General features: G+C 49.2%; 1 protein-coding gene across 4 annotated transcripts in view; it reads left to right on the forward strand.

Annotated features, from left to right (window-relative positions):
• LARS2 (leucyl-tRNA synthetase 2, mitochondrial) overlaps positions 1 to 16,594 on the forward strand; it is a 148,906-nt gene that overhangs the window by 68,067 nt on the left and 64,245 nt on the right. The gene's annotated exons all lie outside the window — the stretch shown is intronic.

The following is a 16,594-nucleotide window of genomic DNA, read 5'->3' on the forward strand; positions in this document are numbered from 1 at the left end:
AAAGATCAAATGAGATAAAGCATCTACCTTAAAACCTGGTATGATAGAAATAGTGTTCAATCAGGGAGGAGGTCCTGCCATAGAGAGAAGGACGAGTTAGTAATGCTTTCAGCTGCAAGTAGCGGAAAACCCGAGTTAATGGTGGCTTAAACAAATGGGAGTTGACTTTTCCCACACAAGAAGGCCCAAGTTGCTGGGACTGAACCAGGATTGGGCTCTGAGTTGGCATCTCGATGGTTCTCTCGGCCCTTCCTTCCTGCCTATCCCCTCATGGTCGCAAGATGGCTGCTGCAGCACCAGACATCCCATTTCCATTCAAGACAGAAAGAAGCAGAAGGGGCAGTGCGAGTGACTGTTTCTTTTACCTGGAAAGCAAGAACTTCCCCACAAACCCCCAACAAAGTTCCACTGATGTTCTCTTGGCCCCACTTGTGTCATGTGGCTACTCCCCAGCTTCGAGGGAGACTAGGAAAGCAGGCTTGGGCGTTTTAGCTTCTGTAGTCAAGCTGTTAAGCTGTGTGAGGGAAGAGAGTGGGCAGTGGGTGCTGGGATGGCCAGTGAACTGTGCCCGCCCCAGTCATCTTCAGCTTTGTGTCTGTGTCTGGTTTTGCTGCTCTGGGGGCTACCTCCGATGCATACACCCGACGGTCTGCTGGGGAGCGTGGCTCTGGAGGGGCCCTCCTTTCAGTCACTTACCTTCCAGATGAAGCGAGACGATGCCCGACGTGAACGTTACAGGGAACCCTGAAATGCAAAAATCCTTTATTAAGGCTGTTCTGTGATGTTATTGGATGTTTCTCCCCTCACCCCCACCCAGGCTCGCTAGGACTGTTTGCTTTGTGAAATGTGAAGAAAACTTGCAGTAGGAGTATCTGAGGCACATGAATTAGTCTTGGCAGGGATGTGTGGGAGGTATCTGGTGGGCGGCATGACGAGGTGAGAGCAGGGGGAGGAGCGGGGATTGCAGACCTCCACGCAGAGAGCAGAAGAGATTCCGGGTCTGATGGAGCGGACGCCTCAGTTCCTGCCAGCAGGGTGACAGTTGGAAGGCGAGACAAAGAGCTGGCTTCCCATTTGAACTTTCCTAATAGGTCTGTGGTTTCGATTTCTGCGGCTGCCTCCTGCAGGCCCTTGGCCACCGGGGCACGGTACATAGGCTCCTCTCTGGCGTTCAGATGGGCATAATCATGCCCTGATGGTGCTTAGTCAGCCGCCACACCAGATTGTTGGGTATATTGTCCCAGTTTTCAGGAACTTCTAGAATATCAAGAAAGTCCGTCTCCCCCTCCATTGCCTACCTGCTGCCCCTGAGCTGATCAGTGCTCCGGCTTTTATAGACACCGACTTCTTTAACCCTGGCGTTACTCCCTTGAGGGTCGGTGTGCCCTGTTTGCCCCATTTTACTGACAAGGAAACCGAGGCTCCCACTGGTAGTAAGTAATAGCCCTGGGATTCAAATCTGGGTGCTCGAGCTCGTAACCGGCAGTCTGTACCCCTTCTCAGGGAGTGTGCATCCATTCCTTCTTTCCCCAGATGTTACCGAGTGCCCGGCCAGACCTGGGCCAGGTGCTAGCAGGTGCTAGGAGGGAGCATGGAGGCTGGTGCGGGAGACAGCCTCGGACTGAGGGGGTGCACCCCAGTGGGATCACTGACGATGCAGGAGGGCGCAGGGGTGGTGAGGGGGGAGCCTCAGGTCTGCCTTGTGTTCCAGGAAGTGATGAAGGCTGTGAAGCACAGAATGTCTGTCAGGGAACATTTGATTGCCTTCCAGACGTGCCGGAACCTTCATGTCTCACAAGTATTTCCACGGAGAATTTCTGCTGGCAAGAGGCAGCCGGGCAATGATGAGCCCTCATGAAATTAGGGAAGATGGGGGGGAAGAGCCCCCATCTCCCTGCCCCCCTGTGCCTCTTTTCCCCGCAGTTTCACCTGGGAGCTTGCGGGCGAAGTGGAGGAGCCTTTCCCAGAACATGCTGGTCGTGTTTGAGCCTGCAAAGAGTGAAAACACGGGGTGGGGGAGGCAAGGAGGTACGGGAAGGGGAGTGGGCTTTACGACAGGAGCTCTAGAGGCTGGAGCAGAAAGACAGCCCCAGAGGAGCCAGGGTGCTAAGTCCCATCTCCAGCACGTGCCTCTGGGTGCCTAAGGGTCCCCTGCCCTCTGGAATGGGGCCCCTCGGGCTCCCTGGTTCCGGTCCTGAGGCCTTGAGTTGCTCGTGAAAGCTTTTGGCTGTCTTCTGGAAATTGGGCCTGGTGCCTGGCTTTCTGTTCCTACCCTCACAGCCACTGTCAGCCCCCAAACAGAGGCTGGCTCTCTGACGATGCAGGGTAATGCCTCTCCCTGACACCGACCAAGTCATCCCTGTGCGCTCGGGAAGCTTTGCGAAGGTACTGGTCAGTGAGGTTTGACAGCCGGGCCCTACCCTGCTCCCTGTCCCCAAGAAAGACCCTTGGTGCAGGGGGGCGGGGGGGGGGGAGCTGCTCCTGTATGTGCAGCCTGGGCCCTCACGGGGTGGGCATAGGCCCAGATGAGAGGTGGGCCGAGGAGGCAAAGTTTCTGGGAACCAAGAGGAACCAGTGAGATGCATTTGATGAGCTGTCCACTTCTCTGCAAGGCCGTTGGGATAAAAAACAGTGAGGACACTGGCCAGGGCCACATTTAATAGTGATGGCTCGGGTTTATCTACTGTGAGGGTTTGCTCTTCGAAGCCCTGTGGCTTTAAAGCTATTACGGCATCATTGTCTCCATGCCCCTCTGTGGCCTTCTGCGTCCCCGCCTGTAAAAAATCCATGCTCAGCTCCTGAGTGGGAGGCATGGCAGACCCCATGCAGGCTCCGGACCCCGGAGCTCCGAGAGCGGCCCTCGGGGGCACCCTGAGCGCGAGCTTCCTGCTGGAATTCTCCCCCATGCCCCGCTGTCTATCCTTTAGGAAAGCGCAGGCTCTGCTCTCGTCCCCAGGATCTGCTTTTGACACCCTGTCTCACAAAACTAATTAGTTGTTAAATCTGCTCCTTCTTACGTAATCTCTCTGACTTCTTTCTCTTCTCTGTATTCCCCGCCTCTCCTGGATCTTTCCTCTCCTAAGCTGTACAGTGAACGTGATTCCCCCCCCCCCCACCTTCCGTGCTGTCCCCCCCGCACTCGTCGGGGTGATGGTTGGCCTTCTTACAGGGAGAGCCACCCTCTAGGCCCTCGGAAGTCCTTCTGGATGGTAGTGGGCAGGGCCCGGGGGGTGGGGGCACAGAGGCGAAAGGAAAGCGGGTGCCTGGAGGCTGACAGCTCCCCGGCCATCCCCAGGCAAGGCTCCCACTGCCTGGAGTGGATCGTGGCGTGACCACAGCCGGGGGTGACAGTGACACTGCTGGGGTGGGGGTGGGGAGTGGCTCTGCACAGTTCTTGGTGGGAACTCTGCGCGGAAGGGTGCACCAGAGTTGGTGTAGGGCAGGGGCCCTGGCTCTGGGATTCTGAAACCCACGGTGTTTCTGGATGGTGCTGAGATGACCCCAGCAATTAGATTTCCTCTCCCTAAACACGGGGCCTTCCTGTCCACCTCTGGCAGACCCCCGCCAGTGCCTGGTCACACCTGTGTGCTTTCGATTAGCCCCGTTCCCCGTGAGCTCTCCTTCCCTTCGCCCTGGCACCTCACACCCACCCATGTCCCTCCCGTCTGGGAAGTGAGGACAGTGGTGCCCACACAGCCTCCCCAAAGCACTTCTGAAGCAGACCCACAGGCTTCCGGTTGGCACACACACTTGGCAAACGAGAAGTTTCCATTTCTGTGTTGTTTTGGGGGTTTTGTTTCTAAGGTAGAAGGAATGACTACAAAAGGAAAATGAGAGAAATAAATGAATACTGTTGATCCTTGAACAACATGGGGTTCAGGGGTGCTGACCCCCCATGCAGTTGAAAATTCACAGATAACTTTTGAGTCCCCAGAAACTTAACTACTCATAGCCTCCTGTTGCCCAGAGGCCTAACCGGTAACAGAAATAGTTGATGAACACATATTTTGTGGGTTGTATGTATTATATATTGTACTCTTAAATAAAGTCAGCTAGAAAAGAGAAAATGTTAGGAGGAAAAGAAAATCATAGGGAAGAGAAAATACATTTACGGTGCTATACTGTATGGACCAAAGCCATGATGTTCAAGGGTCAAATGTAATAAGCTTCTTAGGGTGTAAATTGCAAGTCTGATTAGGAAAAAATGAAGGCAGAACTAAACATGCTGTTTTGCTCTTAAACCCTGAGTGGGCTTTCTGAGCTCCTGGCCAGGTCCTTTTGAGGTGTAAGGACCTCCTTCCTTCTTGAAGTATTAGTCTAGACCCCATGGAAGTAAAGAGATTTATTTGTTCGCACCTCGTTGTGGTGGGGTTCCCTGGGCATGCCAGGGAGGGCTGTGTCACCAGTGAACCCCTTTAGCTCAGGGAGACATTTGGATTTTAAAGATTTTATTTACTTATTTGGGAGAGAGAGCATGAATGAGGGAAGGGGCAGAGGGAGAGGGAGAGAGAATCCCAAGCAGACTTCCTCCTGAGCACGGAGCCAGACACGGGGCTCCATCCCACGTCCTTGAGATCATGACCTGAGCCAAAGTTGGCAGCTTAAATGACTGACGCACCCAGGTGCCCCGGCGTTTGGATTTTAAAGCTAAAAGAAACTTGAGCAGACAGTGCACAAGCTCCCCCACATTTAGCCCACTGTCTCCCGTGCTTTTTAAATCCCTGCCCTGATCTGAAAAACAAATGCAAACCAAAAAAAGTCATGATTTTGAAATTACAAAATCAATATGATATCTAAAGACAAAGGGATCAGGCGTTGATTCCTCTCTCTTAAGCAGCACACATCCTGCCTTCCTCCTGCTCCCCAGGTGGGGCTCATGGCCGGCTCAAGGTGTCCTTGAAAATGACAGACCCAGCCCATTCCTCATTTTTAGCTGAGGCCCCCAAGCCCAAGAAAGCCAGGACCCAACTTGGATCTCCTGAGACCCAGCCAGGTCTCGGTGCTTTCTACCAGCTCCTGAGCCTGGGTTCCCAAGCAACCAGGCATTTCGGAGCACGCAGCGCAGTCGGAGGGCAGGTATTGAAAGAGGGCCAGACATTAGCACGGTAGGAACCGTGATGGGGACAGGGCCAGGGCACAGATGGCCACGTAATGGCAGGTACAGTGGTTGGAGGTTTTCTAGTTTGTTCTTGATGGAGTTGGCTTGCTGGCTTCTGCACCGAAATGGTGTCTTTTTGTGTCCTATCTCCCCTCCAAGGTCCTCTCCATACCCCGGACCTTCTGAGCCCAGCTGCTTGGAGAACAGGGACACTGATCCTGTGGCTGCCGGGCTTTGAGGGAAGCAGGCATTAACAGCCACAGCCACACTCGTGTGATCGTGTTTTGTTATTCAAAATCAGTGTCCCTCTTAGAGAAAAGAGACCGTTTTCCACAGTATCTTTCCATTTCTCTCTGTTTTGTTTACTAGAGTGGCTAATTTTGAGAGTCAGTTGTGCTTGAAATAAAGATTTAATCCTTTCTAGAGCTGTAGTAAGTTGTGAACTCTGGCAAAGTGCAAATTCTAGTAGTTTAAAAAAGAGTATACTAATGCCATGATCTTAACTATGTGACCATCCCGCGAGTAACCACCACCCTAGTACATTTTATCAGTAGCACGTGATTGGCATTTCATCCTATGCTCCATGAGCAAGAAAAATGTCAAAGGCACCATTGATGAAAGACATGTCCCAGTTTCAGCATTTGTGGGAAAAATGTGCATCTTTGGGGCACCTGGGTGGCTCAGATGGTTAAGCAGCTGACTCTTGATTTCGGCTCAGGTCATGATCTCAGGGTCCTGGGATTGAGCCCCACATTGGGCTCCCTGCTCAGTGCAGAGTCTGCTTGAGATTCTTTGTCTCCCTCTGCCTCTGCCCCTCCCCCAGCTCGTGCTCACTCTCTCTCTCAAATAAATAAATAAAAATTTAAAAAGTGTGCATCTTTGAATCAGTAGAAGATGGGGTATAAGTAAGATGGAAGGATATGGAATAAAATATTAATAGTGATCTCCCTGGGTGTTTATATTGATTGTGGAAAGCTGTTGTTGTTCTTCATCCCTCTTCGTATTTTCCAGAATGATTATTATCGTTTTGGTAATCATAAAACAAAACACCTGATAGCAGGGTTATGTCAGCATTTATTTACATATCTTCTGTAGACCTGAGTGCCTTGAAAGGGATGGTCTTATGTTCCTGCAAGTTTTCAGTTTATAGGCAGGCTTCCAACGTGAAGGTAAGTGAGCAGAATGTCCCCTGGGACTGCTGTCCCCATTTTTTTTTTTCCCCCTTATTAGACCAGTAAAAGCTTTCAGTCTTGCTCCCAAGACTCTGCTTTCCCGGAACAAAACCACCTTTCCAAACAAGGGTAGCCTAGAGTCACAGATTGGACCGAGCATGTGGTGCCTGCTCCCCGTCCTGTGGGGTACAGGACAGTCCCGCTTGTGTCCTGTCCACCCAGGGGCAGTGAGATGACCTGAATGGCCTCTGGGAATCAGAAGCAGCCTCATCCAGATGCCTGCCCCTGGGAGAGTGTGTCCTCTCTCCTCTGCATTCACAGGGGCGTGGTGGCGACATTTCAGGTGGTGTGCTCACCACCTCTTGGAAGTTAGTGGAATTAGAAGTGTTCTGCCAGAGAAGGGGTTTGCTTGGGTCTGAAGTGGGGAAGAAGGCTGCTAGGTGTGACCGGAGTTCATGTAGGCATAGAAGAATAAGAGGAGATTCACCAAAACGGCTGCCACCACGCTTCCTGGTTTCCTTCCGCACATCCATCCCTGGTGGTTGCACCCAGAAAGCACTTCCTTCTCTCCAGCCACTTGGAAGCTATTTAATAGCACTTGGTGTGTCCCTCTCTTTGCCTCGGCTCTGAGATGCACACTCGATGTCCGTGTGGGCTGCTTGGCGCCTCTTCCCCTTTGACCCCCGTGGTCCCAGGAATGCAAGTCGTGTATCATCATTAGGATGCCTTGCTCTGACCTGGTTTTCTCCCTTCTGGGTTAACAACGCCTTCGCTGGAATTGAGACTCTTGGATAGCACAACTCTATTTGCAAATAAATGTTTTGCCTTGAGATGCCACAACAAATGGATTTTGCTAGAAACACATATCACCTTTCAGAAGAGAGGTGAAAATACAGCTATCAGAGGGAAGTGAGCAACGGAAACAGCATGCCACTTGAGCTTTTTTTTTTCAAAGATTTATTTATTTATTTATTTGACAGAGAGAGACACAGCGAGAGAGGGAACACAAGCAGGAGGGGGTGGGAGAGGGAGAGGCAGGCCTCCCGCTGAGCAGGGAGCCCGATGCGGGGCTCGATCCTAGGACCCCGAGATCATGACCTGAGCGGAAGGCAGACGCTTAACCAACTGAGCCACCCAGGCGCCCCCACTTGAGCTTTTTAATGCAGAAATCGTGTGTGCAACTTCATGCCAGAGTCAACGCAGGAGAGGGAGATGAGGCTGTGGGAGAGTTTATTCCTCTAGAATATTCTCTAAGAGGGGACATCTAGAGTTTTATAAACATCTTACTGCCTTCAGCTTTATTTTCCTTTATTACAACTCAAATATACGACGTGTCTTTGGAGTGACTGCATTGAAACGATCTCAGAAACAAAAAGAATGAGGACATCTTGGCAACAAGATTAAGTTTTGGAAAAAGTACATATGAATTTATAATTCAAACATAATTGCCACTCAGATCATACTGATTAAGAAGGAGGCTGAGTGTTAAGACTTTAAAAAGTGTCCATTTTAATTAAATCTTGTCATTAAATCTTTCTCTTCCATTCTGCCTCCAGTCAGTGTCCAGCTTTCTGGGCTCTGGTTTCTGAACTCTCTCTCTCAGTAGCTCATAAATCCACTTTATTTCTCAGTTTGCCTAAACTTTTTTTTTTTTAACCAAGGTCTTCTAAAGTGTATCATGTTTTTAAAATCGCCTCTTCTGTAATTCTACTTGTGGTCCTGCTGCACCTTGTTCTTAATGCTTTAGCCCACGTACTGCCCTTTCTTGGGAGGTATGGATTTATTCCTGGCATTATATCTGCTGCTTTGAAGAGTCAGATTAGCCATGTTATATTTAATTCTCTTTTTATTCCCAGCTTTTTAGTTTTAATTTTGTCTTTCTTATTCCCAACTATGTTTTGTATCCCTGAAGCTTTTTTGATTGGATGCGTACATCAGCCCATCTCTTGTTGGTTCACGTTCTTAAACTCTGGCTCCTATTCAGACTCACTAATGTACAGTCCTGTTTCAACTTCTTCAAGGATCTGCATTCAGATGGTGTACCTGTGGAGCAACAGTGGCTCTATTTTCAGCCCTGTCCTGGTGAAAATGATTATAAGGGCCCTTTGCAAAACCACAGTGCTTCTGTGTATGCTGAGTAATAACCACAGGGAAACGGTACCATTTGACATCAAGTATTAGTGCAGTCATTATTCATAATAATTGAATGAGAAGGCCATCCATATGGTTAATTTCTAGGCTTGGCAGATGGAAAAAGTTGTCTTTTGTTTAATTTACATCAAGATACCTGAAAACAGCACAGGGAGCCCAGAACAATAAGGAGATCTGGGTAATTCATTATTTGGGGTCTGCCGTGGACTTGGTTGAGTGAGCCATTTTTTTCATTTATTAAGTGAGGGGAGTTGAATAAATTCATGGTTGCTAAACCAGGCCGAAGCCTTGGGATTGATGGAGAGGGACCAGAGGAGAGAGCAGGGCGGCTCCTGGAATGGTTCAGCTTTCAGCGCTTACATATCAAGTTCTCTCTGATGTTGTTGGAAAAGTGATTTCACTTACACTTTCAAGAAGAGTCTCAAAACCTGCTGTTTCCCCAGGTTTGGGGATTCTGCAGACCAGTAAGATTTCTGTACATTGAGGTTGGCCAGGGTGGGGGAAGGGGGCATTGCCAACTGTTTGCCAAATGTAAGGACATGAGACTAGATGAATTCCATCTGCTATTACCGTAATTGCCCCAAAAGGAGGAAGGATATATGATCTCAACCAAAACACCCAAACAGATAAACGTAGCCTGCGTTAGGTTGAACAACTGCAGCACCGTAAATATGTCTATAAATACCCATAAATATCCCCATATTGTTCCTGGTCTGGTGGAGATGGTGGGGCAGCAGTGCAGGATGAAGGAGAGGTCCTTGGGGGCTGTTGGGCTGTGCTCTCTAAAACCCTGTTCATCAAAACTCAGTGATGCATAATGCGTCTGTGGGGACGAAACAGGGTTTGCTGGGGTTCTCGAGATGTTGATTTCATTTGGTTTGTTTTTTAAAAGTTCTTCTGGTTTTTAGAAATAGTCATAGGTTTGGTTGAGGTTTTAAGCAGGTGTCCTCCCCCCACCCCCATTGGCATATCCAAACGTTCACAGTTCATTCTCTTCAAATCTTTTGTCCTCCGAGAGATCTGAGTATTTTAAGCAAAGCACCTCCACCAGAAGCATTTCAGCCTTGACAATTCAATGTAGAAGAAAAACACAACGAGAGGGCTTATGTACTTACATAGCGCCGTAACGCAGGGGAGGGGAGGGGAGAGGTGTCAGGCGCAGTCAGCATTGGACCCTGTCAACTGAAGTTTCTGTGGCAGGAGAGGATAGTGTGGGCTGTGGAGCCAATCTTCAAGTCATGTAATGTGGGTTTTATCCAATGGAAAGACATCATATCCCGTTAGACCATGTGTGGGTTTGCTTGGAAGTTAAATGGAACTTACTGATTACTGGAGAGGAAAAGCCGTGGGTCGTTTTCAGAGTTTATAATGCACTAGTTATGTGCCTCTGGGCATTTAAGAACCCCTAAATTGTTCCGTAAATTGAAAAGCTTTCTAGAAGGTGCGGTTTAATCAGAAGATTGATGACTAGTTTATTAATACATTCTCGTTGTGATATTAATGCGTAATATATTCAAGATTTTATACTTCTGTTACAATGATGTCAAGACAATTCAGGATCAGCTAATACTCATCAGGATAGTGAAACTTTTTTAAATCCATTGATCTTAATTAAGAAATGTGGTTGCAAAAAAGTTACTCTGGTTAACTTCAGCCACAAAGGAATGGGTCAGAAGTGGATCGGGTTACTCACAGTTGGGTGGGGAGGCCAGAGACCCAGACTTGGGCAGCATTCAGGGAGCACAAGGACATGGTGAAGATCTTGCTCAGGAAAGATCTGGTTAAGCCATCACCACTGTCAAGTCCCAGAATCTCCTGCCTCTCGGGTCTGGTGTGGCATTTAAACCAGTTCCCCGGGTGCCTCTGGGTCCCCCCGCCCCCCGCAGTGTTCCACGCCTGTACCCAGCCCATACTGTGACTGGCTATGCTGTTTAGCTTCCACAGAGGAGGGCAGTGGGCCCGGGAAAGCGTCCGTAGTGGGTGGCGGGGCCCTGCCACTCACCCATCGTGGATTGCCCCCAAGAAAGGAGAGCCTGCAGGTGCTGGGCAGCCGACGCAGCGCAAGTTCACCATGCCACTGGGGAGAAAACTCAAGGAAAGTGAGTCGGCATCAAATGAGGGCTGAGTAGTGTGCTAAGGACTGGAGTTGGGGGCTTGGCTCCAGCTCGCTAAGTGATGGCGGGCAGATTGCTGAACCTCGGGCGGCCTCTGTGTCCTCATCTGTGCAGAGAGGGGGAATTGTACTGACAGCCTCAGCCCCATGACTCCATAACCAGAGTCTTTTTTCCAGCCATAAAATTGAAAAATAAATGAGATCATAGACACGGGCAGAGCTGTCACAAGCATCTCTTCCAAGTTCGAGAAGAGGGGGGGAGTCAACACTCCGAAAGCCGGACACGGGAGAGCTTGGATGGCAGGGTGGTCGTGGGGGAGCAGGTGTAGGAAGGGATGGGCTTTGAGCACTGCTTTCCCAGTGTCCCCTCCACCCACCCCGTCCTTGCGGGGTGCCCCGGGGAAATTGCTGAGACTTGTATTCTCATCTGCGAGGTGGACTGGTGCTGTCTCGTGTGGTCATGAACATGACATGTGCCTCATCTTCAATGTTGCCACACACATAAAAGTGCCTGGTGCGTAGGAAGGATTCCACAGAGATCATTCCTTCCCTGCCCCGGGGGCCGGGGGGCCGGTTCTGCTGGTTCTGCTCTCCCAGTCTCACCCTGGAGTAGAGGGAGTTAAATGGCAACTTAATGAGCATTTGTCCAACCCAAGGCACACATCTGGGCTCTGGGCCAGGCCCTGCATGGGTTCCACGGAAAAACCGGAGGGACTAAAGCTGCGTCCCGGAGCCCGCAGGCCAGCCTGGCCCCACGCCCTGCTCTCCAGGAGCCTGCTAGGACTGAGACCTGTGAGCTCCGCGGTACCAAACTGAGGAAGTCTGTGTTTTGTGATACTACCTTACTGTGAAATGAAATGCAGATAACCATATAAAACAAATAGATTGCTTATTGATTTCTTTGAAAGCAGCCACCTTGGAGGTCAAGATGCTGAATTGTGCCAACACCCCGAGGCCCTCCCTCTGTCCCTTTCCCATAATAAACAGCCACTGCACCGTTAGAATAGGCTTTTTCTGACTTTTCTCTGTAGCTGTCACCCAGTGTGCCTCCCTAGACTCTGGGGCTTATTCTTACCCTTCCTTTTTTAATTTGAGGATGCCTTTTAAGTGTCTTAACCTGCAGGTTTGCCTCTTCCTCCCTTTCTTTTTCTTACAATTGACCTGTCGAAGTGGCTGGGCTGTGGGACCCATAGAGTTTCCTGGGTTTTGCCAGTCGGACATTGGTGGGGCAGTGTGACATGCTCCTGCCCTCTGGAGGTCCTGGCGCCTTTTATCACACCAAACACAATGTCTTCTATCGCAGAAGGAGCTCAGTGACCATTTTGTAATTGAAGTGGTCAGGTATGTGGGAATTTGGGTACGTGATTCATTCATAATGGAGATACCACATGCCCTGTCCAAATTTCCAAAGCTGCTGGTGGCTTTGAAAGAACCGACTTCTAGGAAAGCCTTATGTTTAGATGAAGTATGCACTGCAGTTCTACCAACTCGCTTGGTTTTCTTTCTCATGCATCTTGAGGACCTCGGATCCAAGATCGAATCCCAGGACTCGCCTTACGCTCCAGGTTATGCTAAAATTAATTGTGCGGCTTCTCAAGCCCGTGCTGTCAGTAACAGAAACTCTTCCGTGTTTCTAATATTCGTTACTGAGCATTCTCAAACTGCTGCATGCGTACGTAGCCCCGCAAATTCACATTCTGTTTAGGTCGGCCAGGAAAGGGAAAGGCGGAGAAGCCGTTGTTCATCTGAAAGAGTCAGGAAGAAGGCTGTCTGGATCAGATCCATATTCTAGCTAGCTGAGTGTTCATCCATACCCAGGATGTATGTGGTGAGTCCATTTCCAAAGAAATCCGATCCAACTAAATCTGTGTAAAACTACACATGGCCTATAATTGAACTTCTCTTTGATGAGTCAAGATCTTATACTGTCTTCAGCCATCACCATGAGTGATTTTTAGACACCTCAGAAGTCACATTTAAAAATATCAGGGTTTTTTTAGCCCTTTATAAGTTTCTCTCTCTCTTTTTTAAAGATTGTATTTATTTGAGAGAGAGAGAGAGAGCAAGAGAGAGCACGAGCAAGGGCAGAGGAGAGGGAGAAGCCGGCTCCCCGCTGAGCAGGACCCTGAGATCATGACCTGAGCCAAAGGCAGATACCCAACCGACTGAGCCACCCAGGCACACCTGTAACTTTCTCTTAAAGTAGAATGCTTGCAGCGTTACAATCATGGGATTGAGGCCTCTTGAGATCCCTAAGAGAGGGAAAGGAAGGGACGCCATTGAAGCTGAGAGGCCACCCAGGGGTCCCCTGAAGAGCCAGGCTATGCTTGTGGTGCTGGTCCCCAGGAGGACGAGGCCACCTGTGCGCAGTCAGCAGTGTGACCACAGGGACAGGTCTCCCGAAAGCAGAGCCTCGGCTGCTCCAGATTATGTTAGAGGCAGGCTTTCTCTTCATTATCGGAGGGGAGGAGAGGACGAAAAAGGGTTGGTCTCTATATTGCCTTGGCTTGAGGCCCATTTCTCATTTCTTTGTGTTTTTCCTGGACTCCACATGTCGGCTGTACGCTGTAGGTATATGGTAGGTGCAGAGTACTCAGTGGTGAGCCAAACTGAACATGGTGCTTGCTCTTGGGGAGCTTCCGACCGTCAGCGAGCAGGCACGCAGCCTAAAGAAGAGACGAACGATAGAGAGCTGGAGAGCAAGGAGAATGAAGGGGCATGTTGGCCAGGTGGCCAGAGCAGGCCAGGAGCGTAGCCTGCACCTATGCCTTAGGCAGGCTTGGTGTTTTTGAGAAGCTGAAAGCATGTCCCCGTAATTAAAGCGTAATCAACAGTCTGCAGCAGGAATTGTACCACCTTCCCAAAAGTCATTTTTCACTCCAGCAAATACAGAAACATCATGGTCCTGTTGGGTTCCTTTATGTGTCACCATCAAGTATTTTATTTTATTTGGGAAGGGGGAGGGGGCAAAGGGAGAGGGAGAGAGAATCTCAAGGAGACCCCACGCCCAGTGCAGAGTCCAGTGCAGGGCTAGCTTCATCTCACGACTCTGAGATCACGACCTGAGCCGAAATCAAGAGCCGGCTCGCTTAACCGACTGAGCCACCCGGGCGCCCAACCATCAGGTGTTTTAGATTTCCCCTGGAAAGCCTTCTCACGATCACAAGGAGTTGGAACGTACATATGGCATTTGTACATGGTTGATATGTTCCTTATTCTGCTTAAAACTAGCAGCTCTAGATCCCTTTGATCCTCCCCTGGGAGATTCGGGCAAGCGTTCCTAGTACAGAATAGTTTCATCAGCATCCTACAGTGGCTCAAGCACAGATCATGGTGAACTCTCCCAAGTCTTACCTTAAATTTTTCTACATCTTCTTTATCAACTGGTTTTCATGGATCTCCTTTCCAAATTACCAAGTAGATTTTAAAATACCCACAGTTTCTAGTTGATTACGTTTTATCATAAAAAGCATTTTTCAGGACGCCTGGGTGGCTCAGTCAGTTAAGTGTCTGCCTTGGGCTCAGGTCATGATCCCGGGGTCCTGGGATCAAGCCCCGTGTTGGGCTCCCTGCTCCGCGGGAAGCCTGCTTCTCCCTCTCCCTCTGCCTGCCACTCCCCACTTGGGCTCTCTTTTCCCCTCTGTCAAATAAATAAATAAAATTTAAAAAAAGCATTTTTCATCTTTCATAAGTAACAGTCCAAAAACGGGAGAAACCTAGGATCATGTGTTGGAAACGACCTACAAACACCCTGGGTGGTTGGGTCTCGACATTGAAGATTGTGCTGAGTGTCCCATCACTAGGTTCGTTGGTGGCAGAAAGGAAGAGGGCCTGCCTAGCCTTGGTGTGTGGTTGTGTTCAAAGGACAACTTGAACTCACGAGGCTTCCCAGTGCTCTCCCTCTTCCATTTTGTCTGCTTTCCATTTTCATGTTAGTGTAGCTCTGCTCCCTCTTTCCTTCGCTCGTTACCCGAGACTGACAGCCCTGTGGCAGGAAGGCTCACCGTGTCACTGAGCAGCCGGTAAGCTGTGTTCCATGCGGCGCTGTTCCTTGCACCTTACTGCGGGCAGACACCCCGTAGCCCCACACACGGTAGGCGCTCCCCAGCTTTCCTTCCCTCACTTGTGCTGTTTTCCCATTATCTGTCTGCTTCCAAATTCCCTTTCCCCCCTTCCTGTCTTTCCTTTTTGGAGCCTCGCTTTCCCCACCCACCCACTCCCATGACTTCCCTTCTCCTTCTCTGCGGTTCATCCATCCAGCTCTTTTGTATCTCTCCCTTATTTCTCACTCTGCTCATTTTCTTCCCTGCCTTCCCACTATTTTTCTTTTCTGTTGCCTCATCTCCCGGACCTGTGTCTCACCTTCTGTGATGCTAATTGCACCTGGCATTGGATTTTGATCAGTTAACCAACTAACAGCAGCAGACTGCATGTGTGCATTGTTTGAACTTCACGGGAGGGACTCTGGCACATCCTGCTTTGCATATGCCCAGGCCCCCAGTGCCTAAATGAGGTCCTGGTGTGAACAGGTGGGTGGCTAATACCTTGTGGTGGAATAAAGAAATGAATGGGGGCGCCTAGGTGGCTCAGTCGGTTAAGCATCTGCCTTCGGCTCAGGTCATGAACCCAGGTCCCGGGATCGAGCCCCACATCGGGCTCCTTGCTCAGCAGGGAGTCTGCTTCTCCCTCTCCCTCTGCCTGCTGCTCCCCCTGCTTGTGCTCTCTTGCGTGCTCTCTTGTCAAATAAATAAAATCTTTTAAAAAAAGAAAAGAAATGAGCAAACACATTGCTGGTCAGCTGGATGGGGCCTATTATCCATAATTTCTGCCGCAGAACAAATTTCTGGATCTTAAAGCTTCCAGACTCTATTGAATAGATGAGACTGGGTGGATAGACAGATGATGGGTATAGAAAAGGCTCTGTGTTGTTTATCACACGGCTGAGTGAGAATCTCTGTGCTGGGGGGGAAAGAATGCCTTTAGTAAGTCTGGGTTCTGGTCATGACTCGTCCACTCCGGCAGCCTCGCATCACAGAGCTTTAACCTCTGTCAGCATTAAGGTCATTGGTTTGAAAGTGAGCTACCTTACCAGAGTATGTGAGAAGAGATGTGTGTAAAAGCACTGTATGAATTACATGAACACGAGGCACGTAAAGCATCATCATGTTGCCTGTATTAATCATAACACAACTAGGAATTTAAAATTGGAATCTTCACATTACAAATACATGATTTACTCTTTTTTTTTAAGATTTATTTATTTTAGAGAGAGAGAGAGAGAGAGAACGTGTGAGTGGGCATGCACTAGTGGGGGGAGGGGCAAAGGGAGAGGGAGAGAGAAAAATCTCAAGCAGACTCCCCACTGAGCGTGGAGCCCGACACGGGGCTCAATCTCACCACCCCGAGATCACGACCTGAGCTGAAATCAAGAGTCCGGCGCTTGACCAGCTGAGCCACCCAGGCGCCCCTGTGATTTACTTCTAAATCCCTCTGTTGAAGGAATGTGTCTCATCATCAAATACTAAATGATGGCATGGACTTGAGGCTGTAGAGATTAATTTATAGGAAAGCCCCTCGTTATAGGAATTTAGGACTAAAAGTAGACACACACACCAAAAAAAAAAAAAAACAGTGAAAATATATATGCACTTCTAATAGTGAATGTTTACACAAATCAACGCGATGGTTTCCCTTATGCTGATTTTGATTTTTTTAACGCAAAGATGTCATTTATAGTGTTGTATTTTTGATACAGCTGAGTTGTAGCATTCCCATCCCCATGAGTTGCTTATCTCAGAGTTTCAAAATTCAGAAACTTGAACTTCTTCTGTTTAGTTCCCAGACTGTGGGAGAGAATGTACTCACTGCATTCATCAAAGATGTTAATTAAGGTCTTTCCTCATTAATTTTCTTCTTTCTGCAAAACATTGGCCCGCTCAGATTAGAGAAATCAGTCAAACCCATCTCACTAAATTGAGTCATGGTGAGTGCATCTGTTTCGGACCCTCGCTGGGCTCCTCGGATTGGCAAGTGGACAAGGAGAAGGCTGATCCAGAGCCT

This window comes from Callorhinus ursinus, unplaced genomic scaffold (assembly GCF_003265705.2).
Source record: "Callorhinus ursinus isolate GAN/ISIS: 27379988/994484 unplaced genomic scaffold, GSC_fseal_2.0 scaffold15, whole genome shotgun sequence".
Lineage (NCBI taxonomy): Eukaryota > Metazoa > Chordata > Mammalia > Carnivora > Otariidae > Callorhinus > Callorhinus ursinus.